This window comes from Panthera uncia, chromosome C2, assembly GCF_023721935.1.
Source record: "Panthera uncia isolate 11264 chromosome C2, Puncia_PCG_1.0, whole genome shotgun sequence".
In the NCBI taxonomy this organism is placed as follows: Eukaryota; Metazoa; Chordata; class Mammalia; order Carnivora; family Felidae; genus Panthera; species Panthera uncia.
This window is the reverse complement of record NC_064810.1, coordinates 13,076,601-13,099,028: the sequence shown is the minus strand read 5'-3', so window position 1 is coordinate 13,099,028 and position 22,428 is coordinate 13,076,601. Positions and strand designations below refer to the sequence as shown.

At 45.5% G+C, this 22,428-nt stretch overlaps 1 protein-coding gene across 3 annotated transcripts in view; it reads right to left on the bottom strand.

Moving 5' to 3' along the window:
• Positions 1 to 19,981, bottom strand: part of TIAM1 (TIAM Rac1 associated GEF 1) — a 202,932-nt gene extending 182,951 nt beyond the window's left edge. For all 3 annotated transcript variants that reach the window (XM_049627937.1, XM_049627939.1, XM_049627941.1), the window contains exon 1: positions 19,838 to 19,981. The gene's annotated coding sequence lies outside the window, so the exon portion shown is untranslated. The remainder of the gene's footprint in view (positions 1 to 19,837) is intronic.
• Positions 19,982 to 22,428: the final 2,447 nt, after the last annotated feature.

Genomic DNA, 22,428 nt, shown 5'->3' with positions numbered 1-22,428 from the left:
CCTGGCATTGCCATGAGCAAAGGGATTAACTATTCAACTTGAAAGTGTGACACTCATGCTGAAGACAAAGATTCTGGTTTATTTTGGCTTCTAAACAATGAAGTACATTTCCAAGTCATTTCTTTGATCCAATTATCTATCTATTTAAGGACCATGCCAGTAACATCCCGGCCAACTGGAGCTCCCACGATACAAGGCAATGGAGAATACCTAACCCACAACCATATATTAAGAACAGATCATCTTTCCACTGTATTTCCACCCCAGTAAACAAAAAACACATCAACACTGTCAAATTAAAGACCCAAAGTATTTTTTACAGTTCAATACTATTAAATAAGAATCCTGGAAGGAAACATTCTTATGGGGTGTGCCTTTAGAATTTACTCAGAGGGCCTTCGTCTAAAATGATATATAGATGTTTAATACCTCTTATCTGCAGACATATGGGTAATCTTTCTACATTTAAGTCACAAAGAGAGACCAGGAATCAAGGGGTTCGGGACATCAGATAGAGGGAGCATTCAAAGAACTTGTGCCTGTCAACATTTTTCCATTACGTTATTTCCACATGCAATTCTAAATAAAGGCAATATTTTATTATAAAATCAATAGCATGCTTTACAGTGGCATTGGGGATTTTTTTTTAAGTTTATGTTTATTTTGAGAGAGAGAGAGAGAGAGAGAGCGAGCGAGCAAGCTGGAGAGGGGCAGAGAGAGAGGAAGAGAGAATCCCAAGCAGGCTCCACGCTGTCAGCACAGAGCCCAATAATGGGGCTCAAACTCAGGAACCATGAGATCATGATCTGAGCCTAAGTCAAAGTGGGACACGGACCGACTGAGCCACCCAGGTGTCCCTGGCATGGGGGAATTTTTAAAAAACAGACTTAAGGACTCTATTTAAAATCAAAAGAACCCAATGGGGCACCTGGGTGGCTCAGTCGGTTAAGCGTCCGACTTCGGCTCAGGTCATGATCTCATGGTTCCTGAGTTTGAGCCCCACATTGGGCTCTCTGCTGTCAGTGCAGACCCCACTTCGGATCCTAGGTCCCCCTCTCTCTCTCTGACCCTCCCCCACTTGCATTCTCTCCCCCTCTCTTTCTCAAAAATAAACAAGCATTAAAAAAATTTTGTTAATCAAAATAACCCATTCTTTCACAAGCCAACGGTATATCCTGCACCATTCCCATGTCCTGCTAAGCCCTGCCGTGAGGCGACCCCCTGAAGACTGACCCAGCCCTCAGTGCCGAAGCCCTGTGGCTCTGCATATAAACACTCTGACCTCAGCTGGAGCCACACCCTTGACTCCCTCCCACAGGTTAGCAGGTGAATTCTCTACCTACTAATGACATAACCACAACACTTTCTCCTTTGGTTTTTAGTTTTGTTCCATTTTTTACATCAGTGCTCTCATTTACCAGAAATGGACTCAAGCAGCTCCTTCTGGGAAAAGCCATGGCTCTCCCCTGCCTTCCGCCGGTCCCAGTTCACCGGGGGGACTTTCTGGAGTGAGAGAGTTAGGGTGAAGGGGATGTCCCCGGTCCCCTAAATGAGAATGACCCATTACCAGCTTGGAAGATGGCTGAAATTTAAAAAGAAACTCCCTTACCTACCTGCTTACCAAACCAAAAAGGGAAAAAAGCAAACAACCTTACCAGTCAACTCTACTAGCCTTCTGTCCACACCATGAGCCCCCAGGTAATCCATAATAAGCCGTAACAACCCATGAACCAGAAATGAAGAAGTCCTCTGAAGTGACAATACTGAAAACAGCCAGGACAAGTCTCCGTATCCCGTATCCTGGGAGAGTCCCCACTCCCTGCAGATGTGTATAATAATGCACTTCCCACCAGGTAATACTTGCCAAGTATTTAAGAAGCCAGATGAAAGGCATTGGTGAAATGCAAAACGCCTGTTAGTGCTGGGCCCACAGGCTGTCCCTCTATGTTCTTCCCAGTGGTGATTAAAACCCTTCTCTACCTTCCAGTGATGTGAGGTTTAATTAATATGCACTTGGGGTTTTAAAATCCCTAGATGAAAAGGGGACCAGATGCGAAAGTTATTATTATTCTGTTCAAAGTACACTGGTAAACTAACATCTGTGGACAAATTTAACTGCATGCGACTCAGAACGGGCTGACAAGGGTCAAACGCCAGAAACACTCGGGTTTGGATTTCTGAAAGGCTCAGAGAGCCCGCCAGCTGTGTGCAGGCCACGATTTGGGTGGCTCACCTTTAGGTGAGACAATAACACACCTGACACATGTTCACTTTTCTCAGAATGGAGACTCCTGATGAGAAACCCGAACCAAGAAGGATGAGTGTCATGGAAAGAGAGTGGAATCTGGCTACAGGCAAGAAGGGGGCTCCCAGAGGCAAAACAGAGCCACATGTAGGGAGGAGGATTTTTCTGCTTTGAAGGTGAACACAACACAGGGCTGCAGAGAACCCTAAATTGTTTTCAAGCATTTCTTGAGCATTTTTGGACTCATTATAGAACGCATAGGCTAACTACACTTGCATGAGGAAAGTCCCTTCTCTTAAGAACTATAAAGAAAGAGATTTGTGGGGCGCCTGGGTAGCTCAGTTGGTTGAGCATCCATCCGACTCTTGATTTCAGCTCAGGTCATGATCTCATGGTTCATGAGTTAGATCCCCATGTCAGGCTCTGCGCTGACATCACGGAGCCTGCTTGGGATTTTCTCTCTCTCCCTCTCTCTCTCTCTCTCTTCCTCCCTCCCTTGCTTGTACACACACACTCTCTCAAAATAAATAAACATTTTTTTAAAAATTTTTTTTAAGAAAGAAAGAGATTTGTGCTCACATAGGTAGAAAAAAAATACTTCTTAATAAAGCCCCCAAAGCACCAGTGGGATCGGGGCTGTGTGAGCAAGAACCCAACATCACTGCTCAGACTTAAGGGTCGTTGATGGCCGGAGGGTCAAAGTGAGAAAGCTGCCTCACCTCTCAACAGCGCACTTAGAGAGACCCTCCTGAAACCTAAATCCGATCACGTCTGACGGCAACTACACTCACAACCCTCCAAAGGCTTCCCTTCTCACCAACAGTCCTCCTGGCCCCTCCTGGCCTCATCTCCCATTTCTCCAGAATGCTCTCTCCACCCAAGCCCCAGTGGTCTCCAAGCTACTTTTCCAGTACACCAGACCCCCTGCTTCTCTCCATGGAGATCACCCCTGTCTGTTAACAAAAACAAAACAAAACAAAACAAAAAAAAAAAAAAAAAAAAAAAAAAAACAATAAAAAACAAAAAACAAACAAGCAAAAACCTCTTTGCTCCAAAGTCACCCCTGCAGTGGGCCTTTCCCCACCCCCATTCCAAAGTTCAATTCCCTGGACTCTTCCTGGCCCCTTCCTTGCTTCGTGGCCCCCCACTGCGGTGATAACCCAACACACTCCGTGTTCTAACCAGTTGTTCATTGTCTGTCTTCTGCCTCCAGGATGCCAGTTACATGCATGCACATTCTTCTAGGTCTCGTTCACTACTATGCCCCTGGAACCTGGAAGTGGCCTGGCATAAAGTGAAATGCTCAGTAACTATTTGCTGAAGGCATGAATGAGGACCTCAGAAAAGTGACAGACCACCTGTAAGGAGAAACGCTGATGAAAACGTCCAGAAAAATCTGTGTAATCGCTCAGTCCCATGTTCGTGTGCCCCGTACACACAGCTTCCAAGAGAACTCCCCAGGGAAAGGTCACACGATCAAGGCAGGAGTGGACGGTTTCCGGTCTCCGGGCCATAGTATTTTTAAATGCTACCGAAGTCAACTCCTTCATCACCATGCCCATTGCAGGAAAGTCCCACTAACCTGTAACATACCAAAGGGTAAGTTCATCAAAACTGCATCCTTAATACCAACAATGGCACGATACAAGATCAGAAGTGAAAAACAGGAACTTGAAATCAACGCTTTCACAGCCCTGAAGGTGCCAGGGATCAAGATCTCCATTCTCATGATACCCCAGTTCTCTGAACATCAGAGTCTCCTGCTTGATAAGGAACCTCCGTGCCGTCCGCCAGCTGCTGCCCAAGCAGAGGGGCCAGAAAGGACTTTGAGAAGTAATACAAATCAAGAGACATTTTACTGGGCACCGTGAAGAGAATTCACAGCTGTTTCCCCAACCGTGGCTTGTATGTTGGGTATACAACGTGGCTATCGTTGGGTAGATTTTATTTTATGGAGTACTTTCAGGTTTGTAGCAAAAGTGAGCAGGAAGTAGGGTTCTCCTGGGCCTCCTGCCCCTACACCCATACAGCTGCCTCCATTATCAACAACCCCACCGAGTAGCACAGCTCTCATCCTCCGTGAACCTATACTGCTACGTGATCAACCCAAATCCATCATTTACGTCAGGGGTCACACTTGGTATCGTACATTCTGCGGGTTGTAACAAATGTATGATGACATTATATTCACCATTATAAAGACCACACAGAGTTGTTTCACTGCCCTTAAAATCCTGCGCTCAGCCTGTTCACCCCTTCCTCCCCTCCCCCAAGCTCCTGGCAACTACTGACTTTTATTGTCTCCATAGTTCTGCCTTTTCCAGCATGTCACAGTGTTGAACCAGACAGTATGTACTTTTTCTTTTTTCTTTTTTTTTAGTTGGTTTATTTGAGAGAGAGAGAGAAAGCGAGAGAGACAGGGAGAGAGCGAATGGGGGAGGGGCAGAGAGAGAGAGAGAGAGAGAGATAGAGAGAGAGAGAATCTTAAGCAGATTTCATGATGTCGGTGCAGAGCCCGACATGGGGCTCCATCCACGAACCGTGACATGAGATCATGACCTGAGCCGAGATCAAGAGTCAGATGCTTAACCGACTGAGCCATCCAAGTGTCCTCTTATATATTTTTTAGATTGTCCCTCTACACTTGGGGTTCTTCCACGGCTTTCATGGCTTGATAGTTCATTCTTTTTAGCGGTGAATAATATCCCGTTGTATAGATGACCATGGCTTACTTATCCACTCAGCTGCTCGAGGGCCTTCTGCCTACTAAACTGCTTCCACGTTTGGGCAGTTATGAATGCAGCGGCTATGGACAACCGTGTGCTGTAGGTTTCAGTGCAGATAGATGCTTGTAGGTTTCTACCAGCATTTTCGGAAGCAAAAAGATAACCGAGAGAAATGGAAAGGAAAACCCTAGTGAGATGAAGACAAAACATCTCCATACTTAGAAAGAGGAAAGTCCCTCTTTCTAAGAACCTTTTTTGAGACATTAAATCATCAGAGAAGTCTGGTTTCAGTTTTATACATACGTGCATCCATTCTGCACGCTATGCTTTCCTCAAGCACTTCAAATGGATTTATGAACTCTGAAATGTAAAATGTTTTGAATGTTTTCTTTTGTCCCTATCTTAAAAATCTGTCGGTGGGACTTTGCTGTCAATTCCATTACCCTCAGTCCATTTTTCTCAACTGGTGCCACTAGCCTGTGACTTCGGTTGAGAGACCCACCAGATCTGCCACATCCCTGCCTGAGTTCCATGAGCCTCTCACTGGGCATAGCACATGGCAGGTGCTAAGCAAATTGTTGGCTGGTAAATGCGTTTTCAACATTCAACCAAGATTATGACAAACTTTAAAACAAAAATTCATAGGGGTGCCTGGGTGGCTCAGTCGAAGCATCTGACTTCGGCTCAAGTCATAACCTTGCGGTTCATGAGTTCAAGCCCGGCATCAGACTCTGCTGACAGCTCGGAGCCTGGAGCCTGCTTCAGATTCTGTGTCTCCCTCTCTCTCTGCCCCTCCCCAACTCGCTCTCTCTCTCTCTCTCTCTCTCTCAAAAATAAATATTAAAAAATTTTAAAACAAAAATTCACAGAAGTCCCTAGACACAGATCTAGAAATTAATTAGTAACGTAAGCATTCATTCAACCAATTCCATCAAAATCCCATTATGATTGTTAAACAAAAGGCATAAGAAGTGTGGGGATCTCAAGTCAGATAGATCCATGTAATGGAAAAGGGGAGCCAGCCCATCACATGAAAACATAGACCACAGGCCATTAGGCCAAAACTCCTCAAGGCATCTCTCAGGATGAAATGTGGTAAAATATGATGCCCAGGAACTCGAACATATTTTAAGATAAGATATCAGAAGGAACCATTTTCTCAATGATTTCTTAAATCAAAATTCATTCTCAACATTTCTGAAATCGAAATGCGTTCCTACTACCCAAGACCCCACATTGCCTTACTACTCAGGATCGGGAATCCCCAACTGTGCCACACCAGCTTTAAAAACTCAAATCACAGGGCATTTTAGCAGGCCTTCCATTTTCCATTTGTAAACGTAGACATTTACAAAATGTCTCCTGAAGGCTGACATTTCGCAGATGAATTTCCCCACATCCTGTATTTACCACATTCAAAGTATTCCTGGGCATTCCCACCCACTCCCATTTGTGAGTTAAAAAGGGAACTGGAGAGGAGGCCAGATGGATAAATAGACAGGGGTCACCTGAACCAAGGTTCTCACTTGCCGGATTGCCATCTGATTTCAAATTATAGAAATAAGAGGCAGGCAATCGGAGTTTAAATGCCAACTTGATGTGCTCTTGACAAGATGGAAATATTTAACATTCAGATCCGCTTTGTGCGTTCTTTTCACTCTACAGTCCCAATGAAAAAGTAATCCACATAGAATGCAGCCACCGCTGGGAAAAAGCAAGTATACACTCCTATGTTCCTTTACGCAGCTAGCAACAAAATGGTGTGTTTTCTCATTTTGTTTAATTTCTCTACTGCTGAAAATTACTTCCAGATTTTGTCTCTTCTTTAGTTTCCATTTTCGTCCTACATGAAAACCCATTCTTGGAGTGAAAAGGAAAGAGAGAGAAAGAAAACACAACCAGAGGGTGACACAATGTTTTAAGTATAACACCAAAAATATAAAACGCAGCCACAGCATCTGGGTCTAAAACAACACATTTAAATAAATAGTGTAGTAATACCAGGTTAAAAAGTCGAGTCTTGATACATAATATCCTTATTCCAGGCTCTATCATACAGGAAGAGACTTCCCTACATCACAAGGACCCTGACCACATAATTCACTGCCCCAACAGTGGACTCTCCTAATGTCCAAGAGTTAGGAAGGGCACATCAAAAAAACAAAAAAAAAACAAAAAAAAACTCAGGTCCCTGGACTTCTACCCTGGTGCCCTCCTCTGCCTTCCATTTTCTTCCATAAACATTAACTGGCAAATAATAACCATTTTGTTTAAATACAAATGACTGCATTTACCTCTCTCACCTAATTAAAAAAAAAAAAAAGAAACAAACAAACAAAACCACAACCAAAGAAATGGCCCTTCACCGAAAGAGAAAACGCGCTGCGCCCTCGCAAGAGACAACTTCCAGCAGTGTCAACACTGACACTGGAACCACCCAGAGAAAACCTTCAAACCACCACCAAGGAACTGAGTAATAAAACTCCCACACTCATATTCATGCTATTTATATGATAATTAAAATCACCCTCCAAGGACCTAAAAAAAAAGTCCGCTGGTTACTCATGACTAAATGGCCCATCAGGCACCCGCACAAACTAGATTTCTCTAAACGCGGAAAAAACGGAACAGCCAGATGGTAGCCACACTCGTGGAGAGCACCGCATAACGTATGGATTTGTCCAATCACGCTGTGCTGTTCACGTGAGACTAATGCAACGCAGGGAATTAAAATAAAAAACAGTGTTTAAATTTCAGATTAAAAGAAGAAAGTGGAACAGAAAAACTAAGCCCTCACGTGGGATGTCTGTCCCTGATTTCTTAAAAAGAAAGAAATACTATGGGTGCACCGACAGTTCCAGCAACAGAGGAAGATGGGAAATGGAAAGGGCCACAGAGGCACGGGGTAGTCAGGAGGGCCGACCGCCCATATGCTGGCTGCATCATCTCTTACCGCTCTCTGCCTCAGTTTCTTCAGCTGTGAAACTGAGATGCTAATAGCTCAGTGGGTTATTGGGTTATTAACGCGGTTAATACACGTTAAGCATTTAAAACTGTGCCAGGCAGAGAGTGAGCTCTTAATAAGCAACAGAAATCAGGAATATCATTAATAGCTTTCCCGATCGTTCCACCATTCTACCGCTGAATGGCTAACGTCCCGACCCTTCCAAAACACCAAACTTCTCGATGATGGCTCTCAGGTGGCTCCCTATGAACTTTCCCACGGCGTTATCATTTCTCCCCTTCTACACTGTAAGTTCCTTGAGGGGGTGCGAGCTGTGTGTCACACGTCACTGACCCCTCCACGGACACCTCCAAGGATGATACCCAGGGCCACCCAACGAGTGACTTGAAGAAATGAAGAAATCAACGAACTACCTTCCCGCCTCCCAATCAACATGAAGCCCAGACACTGGATGTCACTGCGTTAACTTGAATACATTACCACCTTACTTCGGTTTGTTGCGACGTCTGTAAATGCATTAGAGAAATAAAGAGCAACGGTTATTATTACCCAGAGGCTAGAGTAGGAAAAGCTTTCAATCAACCCTTGTGGCTTTTGGCTTTTCCACCGTGACTGAACTCCATGCTTGCTTTGCATGTAGGCGACCGTAATTACCTCCGATGTTCCCTCTAAAGCTAAAACCACCAAAAACCCGCTCGAGTGTCGCATGCTGTCAACTCTGGATGTTTCTTTCAGGCACAATTGGGCTGCCTCACGCACTCCCTGTCTGGGGGTTCTTCATTACCATCCTTCCTATTTCCACCGAAGCTTTCGGTCCCCATTATGCAGACTGATGCTGCCTGACCTCACTGATTCTGAGAAGGGCCCCCACTGCTCTATCTCAACTCTCCTGGGATTTCAGGTACTTTCACCGGAGCCTCCAGCAAAGCTAACCCAGCCCTCAGGAATGAATGCTCTTGCTAGCTCTGAAAGTAATTATCTGCAATCCCATCACTTTCCTCACCACCCCCACCCCCACCCCCAGACCATTCACATTCTCTCATAAGAAAACAGAACTCCAAAAGCATCAATTAGGAGCGGAGAGAAAAGGCTTTGCTCTGAGCCAACTGGCTTCCTCCCAAGCTAAACACACTTATGTAAACCTGACTCCATTAGTGCCCGGCCTGAGGACGTACCAGGGTCCCTAGCTTTCTGGACTGAAGCTTTTGTTTACCCACTCTCAGGTAGGTATTTCCCAGTCAGCTTCTCCTCCTGTGGAGACTGGATACAGCCACCCCTACCCCCCACCCAGGCAACCAAATGTGACATCAAAGGAGCCTCCCGAGTGACCATCTGTCCCTGCCATGCCAATGTTTATGCAATGTGGGCACAAGAGGCACAGAAGAGCCAAACGATCCAGGGTGTCCTGCTGCGTCAGGCCCAAGGCACCAACATCTCAGGCTCGATGTGCTGCAGGGTAAGACAGTGATGAGAAAGTCCTCAGTCTAGCTAGGGAGGGTCCTTCTTAAAAAGAAGGAAGAACTTTTAACTTTCCTGAGGGTGTTCAAAGAATGGTCTTGATTATGTTTCACCTGTGGATGGCTATCTAAAAATAAAGTCAGATCCCTAATATTACAGTTTTTCAAGTATTGGACACCCCACTCCCAAAAAGCCCCACCTAAACATGGTATTTCAGGCAATCCTGACTTTAGCATATCACAAGAAGCGAAGTGCTAAGGGGAATTGGCTACGGTAGAAAAGGAAAAGGTCAGAAAAGAACCCAGGAGCCTCAGAATTCTAGCGTTAATAGGATCATGAGAATCATCATCCAAACACCTGTGTCTAATTAGAATGAAAGAGTCATGGTTTAGAAGTCAAACAAAAGACAGTTCAAATCCAGGGTCACCACAATATGTGGTTTTAGTGAGATCACATGGGTTCTGACTGGACTTGGAGAGGAGAATAGCACATGCCGGCATGGTCATGGGGATCAGTCATATACTCTGATAGAGAACACTTAGCAGAATGCCAGGCGCACACACATATACGTAGCTTCTTTTCCTCTGTATCTTCAGTTCTGGACTGACCCTCTTTCCTGGACATAAAGGTAGAGGCAAACCCAAGAGGAGACAAAGTGTGTCTGAGTCAGCCAAGGAGGGGAGGTCACTGTGAACAGGTGGCAGCCATCAGCAAAATGCAATATACTGACGCTGGAAGACATCTTTGTTATGTTTCAAATGGGTGGGGTGAGGGGAGACACTTGACATGTTTCACCCATGATTCGCATGAAGTTTGTCAAACCACAACCCAAGAACTGGAAGAAAATCCACATTATTCATCACATAGATCTCCTTAAATTCCCATGGTGGGGGGGGAGGGGCGGGGAGGGGGGGAGCGGTGGTAGGGGATGGCTAGCCATTGTGCTTGAAGCCAAGGGATGAGACATCCACTCTGTGGTTCAACTTGGACAGCTGCAGCGTGAAAATGTGCACATGGGCTCACACAAAAATGGGCTAACAAATTTTAGATTTGTCCATTGCTTGTTTTTTTTTCAATTTTGTTCTCTGACCACATTATTTCACAGAACCTAGAAACAACCTTGGCATTTCTTTGGACAGCTCTGACTAGGTTCTGATTAATCCCCAAAGAGTCAAGTCGCCAAGTACTTACCCTGTGGTTCAGGGCACGCAATGGTAGCTCTCCAGGATTTACAATCATGCTGGGGTGGGGTGGGGGAGAAGATACACAGCAGTCCCCCGTCATCTGCAGAAGATACATTCTGAGACCCCCGGTGGATGTCTGAAACCGCAGACAGTACCAAAGCCTATATACACAATGGCTTTTCCTAACTACATGTACCTAAGATAAAGTTTGATTTATAAATTAGGCATAGTAAGAGATTAACAATTAACTAATAAGAAAACAGAACAACTAAAAACTATACTGTAATTTACAAAGTTATGTGAATGTGGTCTCTCAAAATATCTTAACTGTGCTATACTCAGCCTTCTGCTTGTGTTGATGGAAGATGATAAAATTCCCACATGATGAGATGAAGTGAGGTGAGTGATGCAGACACAGTGACGTAGTGTTAGGCTACTGCTGACCTTTTATTTTTTTAAGTAGGCTTCACATCCAGCAAGGAGCCTGGTGCAGAACTTGAACTCACGACGCTGAGATCAAGGCCTGAGCTGAGACCGAGACTTGGAAACGCCTAACCGACTAAGCCACCGAGGCGCCCCTACTACGGGACCTGCGGACGGCAGGTCAGAAGGAGGATCACCTGATTGTGGACAATGGCTGACCATGGACCAGGGGGAAGTGAAACCACAGATAAGGGGAAACTGCTATACGAACAGTACTCGTTCCGATAGGGGAAAATGACAGCAGGTTGGGCCAGACCAGAGAAGCAGCAAGGAGGAAGGAGGTTGGGGTAGATGCTGAAAGAGAGCTGGGAGAAGGCCATGTTAGGGGGCAAGTGAGTGGACAAATGCCCAGAGACAGGACTCAGGTAGGGCTGACTGGGGGAACAGCCTGCGGACAGCGAGACGGTCAGTCACTCATTAAGCAGGTCATTACGGAACACCCCACGGCAGCCCCTCTAAGCCACGCTGAGGCAAATGTACAGAAAAGGGAGGACACGCAGTCCTGCCTTGCAGAAACACAGGAACATTCTGGCTAAGAGCAGAGATCCTGGAGTCAGGTGACTGGGGCTCCAATTGCTAGCTAGCTCCCCACTTTCTACCTCTGTTGCTTTAAACAAGTTACTGAAGCCAGAGTTAGAACTCCTGTCTAAGTTATTTATTAGGAAGCATTTGTACAGAAAACAAGTTGGGGAGCAGGAAAAGGGGGAAACAGGACAAAGGAAACCTCAGAGTTGTCCTAAAATCTGCGTGCCCCGCCCCCATGGTTAGTCCTGCCTAAGGACCGCCCTGGAAGTAGAGGAATTCCTTGGTCAAAGGGGGATCCACCCCCAAGGGCAGCCCCTCCAGCAAAGAAGGAGCCTCATGGGAGTGAAAGCACACGGCAGCGAACAAATATGCACGAAAGCTAAGTGAATCCGGGGCGCTGGGGCAAAGCACGGAAGGCAGGTGCCACGAAGGGGCTCGCCGTTGTTCTAATATTCTTGTAGTGTTATCATTTATATCAGTTTTTTTAGCCCTTGAAAAAGCCAAAGAACCCAATTATGATAATCCAGTGTGATGTACATGCTGCAAGGGAGGTCCCCAGGCTGCCTTGTACACGTGGAGAGCAGAGTGGGAAAGGCCGCCGGTCTGGTTCAAGAGCAACAGGTAAGACCGGAGGCACAAGTCACAGCAAGACCCGCAAAAGCAGGGCCTGCCGCGCCGGCTGGGAAACTATAAAAACTGTGGGCATCGGAATGCAAAAGCGTGCAGCCGCTGTGGAAAACAGTAGGGAGGCTTCTCAAAAAACTTAAAAATAGCACTACCATATGATCCACGAGCCCACTCATGGGTATTTTTCATCGGGAAGAAACGAAAGCAGATCTCAAAGAGATACGAGCACTCCCGTGTTCACTGCAGCACGATTCACAACAGCGGAAATGTAAAAACCACCTAAATGTCCAGCAACGGATGAATGGGGGGCAAAAAAAAATGCAGTGGGTACGGGCGCAATGGAATATTAGTCAGCCCTTAAGAAGAAGGAAGTCTTGCAGTATTGCAGCAACGTGGATGAACCCGGAGAACATGATGCCATGTGAAATAAGCTGGTCACAGAAAGACAAATGCCACATGATTCCACGTACATGGGGGCATCTGAAATAGTCTAACTCATGGAAGCAGAATGGTGTTTGCCTGGAGCCGGAGGGAGGGGGGAAGTGGGAAGGTGCTAATCATCGGAGACGTTATTTCAGTGATGCCAGATGAAAACGTTCTGGAGATCCACCGTGAAAGACTGTGCCGATAGTGAATTACACTGTATTGTACATTTAAAAATCTGTTAAGAGGGTTGGTCTCAGGCTAACTGGGTTGGTTTCAGGCTAACTGCTCTTACTACACTCAGATCAAAAGAAAAACAACAACACGGTGGGGATCGTGCCTCAGGAAGCATCTGCGATTCCTCCTCTCCCCCGAGCGGGTAGTCCCATATTATTGTTCAAACTCTGAATCGGCCAGCATACGATCAAAACGTGATAAAGGGTGAATAGTGCGGCGTTGTTACCCATCATCCAGGCTTGGGTGGGTTTGTTCATGGGGAGGAAGGCAAACACAAAAAGAATAATTGCAACTCTGTGTAGTCATAAAGCCCCTTGTGGTCTAATTCATTCCCTCCCCCCACCCCCAGGAAGTACAGGAGGACTGACATGGCCCTGTCCCCGCTTGGCAGAAGGGAAAGTGAGGGAGGAAGGTGTCTGCGGCATTATTTCTCTGCTCAGAGTGTCTGTAAGGTTGTAGATTTACGGCTTGACCCTTTCAGTGGAAGCTCTATCAAAAGTAACATGATCTCATGGCCACAGCCCCAGAAAAAGCCCATGCTGATACCAAGTTTCCCCTGTTGCACTCCAAAATAATTCCTTCTTCTCCTTTCCTGGTATCACAAGGGCAGGCAAAACTGATGCCAGGAAGACAAAGGTCGGAAGACTACTCCGCGAGGTCTTTGAAACAATATAATCTGAGAATCAGGGGGAATCTTCTTCCTCATGACTCAAAGCATAAAGAATCAATGCTAATCGGTGGTCACTCACAAGGGGCAGACCCAGCCCGTGGGGTCCCTGACATGGGTTGTACCACTGTGCCCTCTTCATCAAGCCCAAAACATTGGCTTGTCCGTGGAATGATCCAACAATGGGACCCTACACATCCAATGGTTCCCAGGAAATCAATTTCAAAGCCTCAAATTGTGAATGAGGAGAATCAGCAACCCCTCTTTCCACAAAACAGCAGTCACAAATAACGAACCTCCTACTGTCCCAGGACAGGAGGATTTGGCCAGGGTCCTAAAACAATAAGGACTTTAAAAGCTTGAATCCTCAGGCACTTGGGTAGCTAAGTCAGTTGAGCATCTGACTCTTGATTTCGGCTCAGGTCATGATCCCACGGTTCATGAGATTGAGCCCTACATCGGGCTCTGCACTGACAGTGAAGAGCCTGCTTGGGATTCTCTTTCTCCTTCTCTGTCTCTGCCTCTCCCTTGCTTGCGCTCTCATGTGCTCTCTCTCTCTCTCTCTTCCCCTCTCAAAATAAATAAATAAACTTTAAAAAATAAATAAATAAAAACTTGAATGTTCATTTCCCAACCTTCTGCAAATGCCTCACCCCATCCCAAAGAGAAGAGGCTTCTCTCAAGATCCCCATACGTGCCATCCAAAGAGGCCGATCACTTCCTAGATAAGAGACTAGGACTCAGAATATCACACCACAGGGTACCAACCCTCCTCTCCTCCTGGCTTTCAGGTCTAGATATGTGGGCCTCAGTTCACACCAGTTCTACCTACAAGAGCGGACACAGGAAAATAATGGGTTTTATGCTCATTTTTTATGTACTTCTAGAGAATGCAGTATCACCCTGAGACAGTAACAAGAGAACACAGGAAAAGTACCGGGTATGTTGTAGATGCTCAGTAAATTAGTATTTAGTATTAGTATTTTAATAATCAAAGAAGTATTTACCAGGCCCTTATTCGACCATGGCTTTGGAGAAAGCACTTTGGCCATAGTTATCCTTGCCCACCAAAATCTCTGGATTTACAGAAGTAAATTTACAGAGATCTCAAACACTGGAGCATACATTTCCAAGGTATTGCATGAGGCTCCATGCTTCAGTACAAGATCTCACAAACCCACTCCTAACCAAACTTTCCAAAAGTGATGATCTCTCCCCCAAAAGTTTTACCAGGGAATACCATGCTGACACTTGTTTTCAAGCAACAGCATCAAAATAAACCAGAGGCGTCATGTTGCAAAACACTCATGAAGACTATCCGCCTCCTTGTCCCCTACTCTCATAAAAACACCAACCAATACAAATAACAGCACAGTTACTCAGCACACTGGGTCACAGCTGACGGGCCAGATCAAAGGCAGCTAGTCAATCTGTTGTTGAGGCCGATTCACCACAAAACACGTAAGCCAAGACTCACTCCTCGAGCAGAGCACTGAATGATGTTGGCATGGCACTGGTAAGCCTTTTCCCAGCTGACGACCCCTTCCCTTCCCCAGTCCAGCCCCTTGCATTATTAGACACCTGAAGAAGCACTAACTGATTATGCCATATATTCCCTGGGACATTCTTCAATTGACAAACCCCAAGAAGAGCAAACAGCTGCAGGGTTGGATCACTTCAAGAATGCCATATTCCTTTGTGGAGGAATATTACCCAGCCAACTTCCTCACCCTATGCCTCTCACTTCCTTTCTTGGTTATGAGGTCAGCCATAGCATTAAACAATCCACACTTCCCACCCCCACCCCCCACACACCCCCAAAGTACCAAGGAACTTTAAGCTCTGGAAAAATACTCTCAGAAAATGCTATAGCAATAAAACCCTGATATGGTTATCCTCAGCCCCATCTGCCTCCTGGTTTACATTCCCACCAATGGTGCCTGAGGGTTCCCTTTTCTCCACAGCCGAACCTTGTTATTTCTTGTCTTTCTGGTAGAGAGCTGGTATCTCGTAGTGGTTTTGCTTTGCATTTCCCTGATGATTAGTGACATCGAGCATCTCTTCTAGAGTAACTGGAGTTCTGGAATAACTACATTTTACCAATTTCCCTTCGGAGAAGCAACCCCACTAACTTACAGCCCCGTCTCTGCCAAGTTTGAGCTGAGTACTCATTTCATTTCTACGGAAGGGAAAGGAGGCTGGGAGGCTGGGAGGCAGGGAGGGAGGGAGGAAATAACAGAGCAGTGAGACTCTCAAGGAAGTGAGATAAACTGAAGACAAAAATAATCCCAGGAAGGTAAGGTAAAAATTGGGGTGGAAGGGGTGCCGAGGTGGCTCTGTCGGTTGAGCGTCTTGAGTTCAGCTCAGGTCATGATCTCAGGGTTTGTGAGTTTGAGCCCCACATTGGACTTGCTGCTGACAGCATGGAGCCTGCTTTGGATCCTCTGTCCACCTCTCTCTCTCTGTCCCTCCCCGGCTTGCTCGCGCTCTCTCTCTCTCTCTCTCAAAAATAAATAAACATTAAAAAAAAAAAATTGAAGGGTCGCCTGGGTGGCTCCATCGGTTAAATGTCCGATTTCGGCTCAGGTTATGATCTCATGGTTCCTGAGTTCAAGCTCCACGTTGGGCTCTGTGCTGACAGCTCAGAGCCTGGAGCCTGCTTCAGATTCTGTGTCTCCCTCTCTCTCTGCGTCTCCCCAACTCACACTGTCTCTCTCTCTCTCTCTCAAAAATAAATAAACATTAAAGAAATAATAAAATAAAGTTAGATTTTTAAAACATTTAATTCAAAAACTTGGAGTGGAAAAATATACAGCCGGTATGCCACCAATCAACTAGGATAATAAGACGAAAATACTGAAAACATGGAAAGGGACCTTGGTAGCTCATCTGCCCCAAATATGGAGAGAACAGATGGGAGAAGTGGCTTTGTTTCATTCTGTTGCAATAACCTTTCACACTTCTGGAAGGCAGGCACCCAGGGAAGCTGTGAGGTTGCAAGTACAACCAGAAAGGGCAGGAGGCGAAAACACGCAACGCACTGCACCCCATTAAGTGCCCGCTTTGTTGCAAATCACAAGCCAGGTGCCTTACAGGAGTACTCAGAAATCTCACAACAGCCCCCTGAGCAATTTTCATTATTTCCATCTCACAGGAAGGGAAATGTAAGCTCAGAGGGGTTAGGCAACTTTCTGGAAGTCGGCAGAGCAAGAATTCAGATCCACGGGCACCTGACTGGCTCGGTGGGTAGAGCACGTGGCTCTCGATCTCAGAGTCGTGAGTTTGAGCCCCACACTGGATGTAGGGATTACTTAAATAAATAAACTTAAAAGAAAAAAGACTTCAGATCCAGGTCTTTCTGGCTCTAATGTTCTCGTTCTTACACGGTCACAAACTCAGAAAGATTTTCCGAGAAAAACGTTAAAATGCCAAGACTCATGTATTAAATATGAACCAAAATGAAACTTTCTTGGTCATTACAGCAAATTTCCTCTGCCCTAGTACAAAATAAATCTGTATTGTCAAGTAGGTTGAAGGGTACCTACAATTCACATTAAATTACCAGCAAGTCATATGTAAATTCTAGCTAGAAGTTTCCAAAACAATTTCACAGGGTGTGCCCCAGTGAATGTACAAAACCATCTTAGAACAATTTGATGCACTGGGTAGGATTCTCAAGAACACCAGGTATGGTTTAATAAAACCGAGAAACATTATTTCAGAGACACATAAAAATGAATACAGAATGTCTGCCTCCTTACAGCCAGGAGACTCAGTTACTTAGTTTTAAAGGCTCTTAACATCTTTTTTGACAGTGTTCCACAGCACAGAATTTTTTAAATGCATGTAAACTTAAGAAAGGAGGCAGTGTTTATGTTTCATTTCAAATACAAACAAAACCCAAAGTTGGTTCTTTCAAATGCCAGTAAAATTGATAATACATTAGCAAGACTGACCAAGAAGAAGAAAAGCACAAATAACCAATGCCAGGAATGACAAAGGAAAACATTTCTACAGATGCCATAGAGTCTTTTAAAATATTATAAAAGGATATTATGTACAACTTTCTACCAATAAATGTTAATATTTACGTGAAATAGAAAAAATCATATAAAAGACTATCTAGTTACTAAAACAAGATAATCTTAATGGCCCTATTTCTATTAAACAAATTGAACCTGCCACTTCAAACACACACACACACACACACACACACACACACACACACACACACAATCAGAGCCAAACCTCTTATTTATGGGAGAGGTAAGAGGACCTTGAGGAAAAAAATAATGATACAGAAATTGTAACATTCTCTCACACCTACCTACACCTACCAATTCATATAGGAGAAGTAATCCAATTTCAAATGTCTACATGAAACAGTCCCATGTGATCTCTAAATACCTTTATGAATAATACACTCCCTTTCTCTGGCTGAGGATTATTGTTCCATTAAACTCCATGTGAACAAGGGTCTATTAGTTAGTTTCACCATCACTATCACGAGATCCAGTTTGGTTGTCTTTCCTGTTGAGTGAGTTGCTACAGACTTCTTAGGGGTGGAGGAAGCAGGCCACACAACTTCACGCGAGCATCAAGTTCCCATCTCCATGCCATGCTCTTTCTTGAGCCCTCAAGGAACACAGGGCTCTAACGGTTGTGACAGCCTGGACCATGCAACCTGTTGGCCTTTCCCGGGACGTGTCTACTTTGCTTTAAAAGTCATTTCATTTTGGGGGCACCTGGGTGGCTCAGTCGGTTAAGTGGCGACTTCCATTCAGGTCATGATCTCGCGGTCCGTGAGTTCAAGCCCCGCGTCGGGCTCTGTGCTGATAGCTAGGGGCCTGGAGCCTGTTTCTGTTTCTGTGTCTCCCTCTCTCTCTGCCCACTCCCCATTCGCACTCTGTCTCTCTCTGCCTTTCAAAAATGAATAAATGTTAAAAAAAAATTTTTTTTAAAAGTCATTTCATTTTACTTCTGTATCATTAACTTCAGGGAAGCTGAAGGTGGAAGTAAACTAAGTAAAACTGTGGCCACAGCAACCCGGCCCCTGACCCCAAAGTTCAAATGGAAGGTGCCAAGAGAAAGCCAGGCTGCCCCACTGTCGGATCAGGAAGATGATAAAATCAACTATTGATATCCTCCTAATTGCACCCACCCCAGATCGGGGAGAAACACTTGTAAAATGAAATTTGGTTTTCTATGAGCATAATGACAGCCACACATTTCTTCCCTTCTGTGAAGGTGGCCTAAAAATAAGATGATTCTCTAAGAATTCATAGGAAGGATTAGTTTAAACTACACACACACACACACACACACAGCTCCCACTGCCCTGCACCAACCTGTTGATCGGATATGAAACAGGTGAATTGGGTAAGTTAGCCCAAAAGCTTCCATCGGACCCTCATGCGGAAGCAAAACCACAAAGCTCTAAAAGGGGCTCCAAAATAAAATCTAAAGAATGTTTACAAGAAACTTTACCTTTGGCCAACTTTATCATTTGCTGCAACATATATTAAGTGTCGCTTGCAATGATCCCAACCAGGGTGCCAGCCTCCACCCAAACTTCCTCTCCCCACCCCGCCCAAATCTGACTTAGGCAATCAACCTGGAGAGAAAGCAGCTGCCATAGAAAAACTCATACTTTTCAAAAAAATTTTCTGGATACACAAATGACACCTCAACGGCTAGAAGTCTTGAGCTGAACTAAATCAGACACAAAATTAATGAGAAACCCAAGACTTCGGATGCCTCCCTAAAGAATTCCCATACTGACCCGGGGGGCCTGTCGGGCGCCCCAGCTTCAGAACATTCCTTCAGAAATACTGAATCCCAATGGATTCATTGTCAAAGGCACTGACCTGGCATTACAGAACGGGCAGCCAGACAGCGGGGACAGTGGGGACAGAACGCACCTCTGGTGGGTAACCTGATCCCCCGGCCTCCCTTCCTCCTGCCCTTCCCCATAGTATCCCTGGATACCGAAGGCAAAGGGGTAAAAGTGAAGGGCTCACAAAGCCCCCATCCTCTCTTTACCCTGGAGCCGGGACCCACACAGGCAGTGTCCCCCCCCTCCCCCCAGGGATCCCGGCGCAGCGTGGAGACGCTGCTCGCCGATTCCGCGGGGCTCGGGGCTCCGGGCTCCGGGCGCACAGGTCCCCTCAACGCCGCCGCCGAGCTCAGGACCCCATCGGCCTCTGCTTGTCCACAGCCGCCTCGGCTGCTTGCCCCTCGCCATCCGACACAAAGAAATTCGCCGGTGGAAAGAATGGGCTTGAAATTAACGCTCACCACTGCTCGGCACTGCGCGCATGCTTCCCCGTCTTGCTTCACGTCTCCAAACTTCCAGTAACAGAAATGAGGAAGCAGCAGCCTTCCCCGGCTTCTGGCAGAGGGAGTGGGCGTAACTTGTGAAGTTTCGTGCTGTGATGAATCTGGTCATTTGGGTGTGTTGGAGAGGGTTTGTCGCTCCTCCCCACCCACCGTCCCCTCCCTCCTCTCCACCTCCCTCCTCTCCACCTCCTTCCCCAATTTAATTCTCCCCTCCATGTTCCCCAGACCAAGAGCCCAGACGGGCTGTCACTCAGGGTCGCGGCTCTGGGCTCCTCACAACCTTAGGGGAAGATATTTATTCCTAACAGATCTTAACCACTTCACAGATGAACCTGGGCACCCTGCAGACAGCATAAGTTCCTATCACATTTATTTCGCACATGGCAAGAAGGCAGTGCCTCTTTCTGGATTTGAAAGGCTAGAAATCTTAAATAATTGCACCGTGCTCCCCACCCCAGCACAGGCAGGAATGTGGATAGGTTAGTCAGTGGAGGCCTAATTCCTAAACATCTATTGAAAAAGAGTGGGGGACAGAAAGGCAAAACAAAACACTTACAACTGCCCCTGTTTCCCTGAAAACTTACTACAAAATATTTCAGGCATACAAAAATACATCTGAAAATAAAATGAGCCCCCAAGTACCTATCATGTAGCACAAAAAATTAAAATTACCAACATAGTTAGAGCCATCTGTAAACTCCTCCCTGAAAGACATCCCACTTTCCCTCCCCCTAGAAAAATGACTGCCATAAATTTGGTTTCCCACCAGCAATATTTATACCACAGTTCCTGAGCACTCTAAACGATACGCGCTAACTTAAAAGTCCACCCAAAAGCAGTCCAATGATCATCCCTTTGCTAGGCCTGACCTCGGTTCTGAAACAGAAGTTTCATGGAATAAAACTAAAAATGACCGCACACATTAAATGAAGCCTCAGGTGGCTGGTTAAAGAGAATGAAAGGAATCACAATACAAGAAAATAGGAGATCTAGAATGACAAGTGGAGGCCATATCTGTAACAGGTGAAGCATTCATGGATGAAATTGATAGATTAATAGAGCATTATCATTTTACAAGGTTAATAGCTGTGTCAAAGCCAAGAATACTGACCCAGGCTGCAAGGGGCATCCCTCAAAGACCCGGGCTACAGAAATAAAAAAACATTCATTAAAGAAGTCCTAATTTCTCAAACGCCGGCCAGGGCTATAGGTTGGGAATGACATTCAGAGAAGGGAACTTTCGAGGTAATAATGATAAAAATCAAAAGAATGTAAACCAGGATACATCAAAATTGACTCATATATATATGAACATGAAGAAGAAGATACCTAGTTCATCCTTATATTCCCCTATATAGATGGCATAAGAAGCTGGCATAAGTAGGAAAGTTAGTAACTATTTGTTCCATGAATGAAGTAAATAAACAAAAGAATGCCCATGAAGAATCATGAAAGAACAAAATGAACAGAGGGGGTGCTTGGTATCAGCACTGGTCCTTTGCTGGGAAAATCAGTGGACTTTGCCCCCGTGGGAACACTCAACAACAGTGGGGACAATTTTTGGTTGCGACACCTTGGGGGAGCTACTGGCATCTAGCAGGCAGAAGACAAGGATGCTGTACAGGAAAGCCTCCCACAACAAAGAATTATCCAGCCCCAAATGCCAATACTGTTGGCTACTGAGAAGCCCTGGGAGACAGATTTCACCATCAACAGTCACTGAATTTATTCATTCCATATATGATCATCAACATTATGATGAGACTCTCCAGGGACTTATAAGAATATAGAATAGCATTTCTTCTCCTTTTCCACTGGGCAGCATTTGAGGGCTGGACCATCTGCGTGGGACCAGAAGACGGTGGGCATGGGAGTCAGAAGCAGTAAAGCATTCAGGGATACGGAACACAGCTGGAGGCCCAGGCACTCACTAAGTTAAGGACCTGTGTCAAATGTGGATGGAAATAATCATGGGGGTGGGGAGGAAGATGACAGTCAGGCTTGGGTATCAGCTTTAGAATCACAGAGAGCACATCTGGGGGGAGGAGGCATGATACCTTGCTGAAAGAGATATGAAAGATACACAGACAAAGCAGGCTTATCACAGTCACCAGCCATTTCTCCACTGACAATCTTTAGCTGGAGACGCTCCATTGAGAACAGGAAGGATGTTTAATCTCATTACAGCTTATCGAAAAGAAAGTTACAAATCCGCTTACAGGAAAAAGAATACAAGCACCACCACTGTCTACCAGTTAGGGTGAAGGACCTACAAAGTGAAGATATCTTTTCTACAGGTTTTCTGGTCTCATCATTACCTAAGAAGTGTTTCCTTTAACTCTAGAATGCTATATACGCTTTTTTTCCCTTCTTTCTTATATTATTTTTTAAGTTTACTTATTTATTTTGAGAGAGAAAGCACAAGTGGGGGAAAAGGGGGAGAGAGAGAGAGACAGAGAGAGACAGAGACAGAGAGAGAATCCCAAGCAGGCTCCACACTCAGCACAAAGCCCAACGGGGCCAAACTCACAAACCATGAGATCGTGACC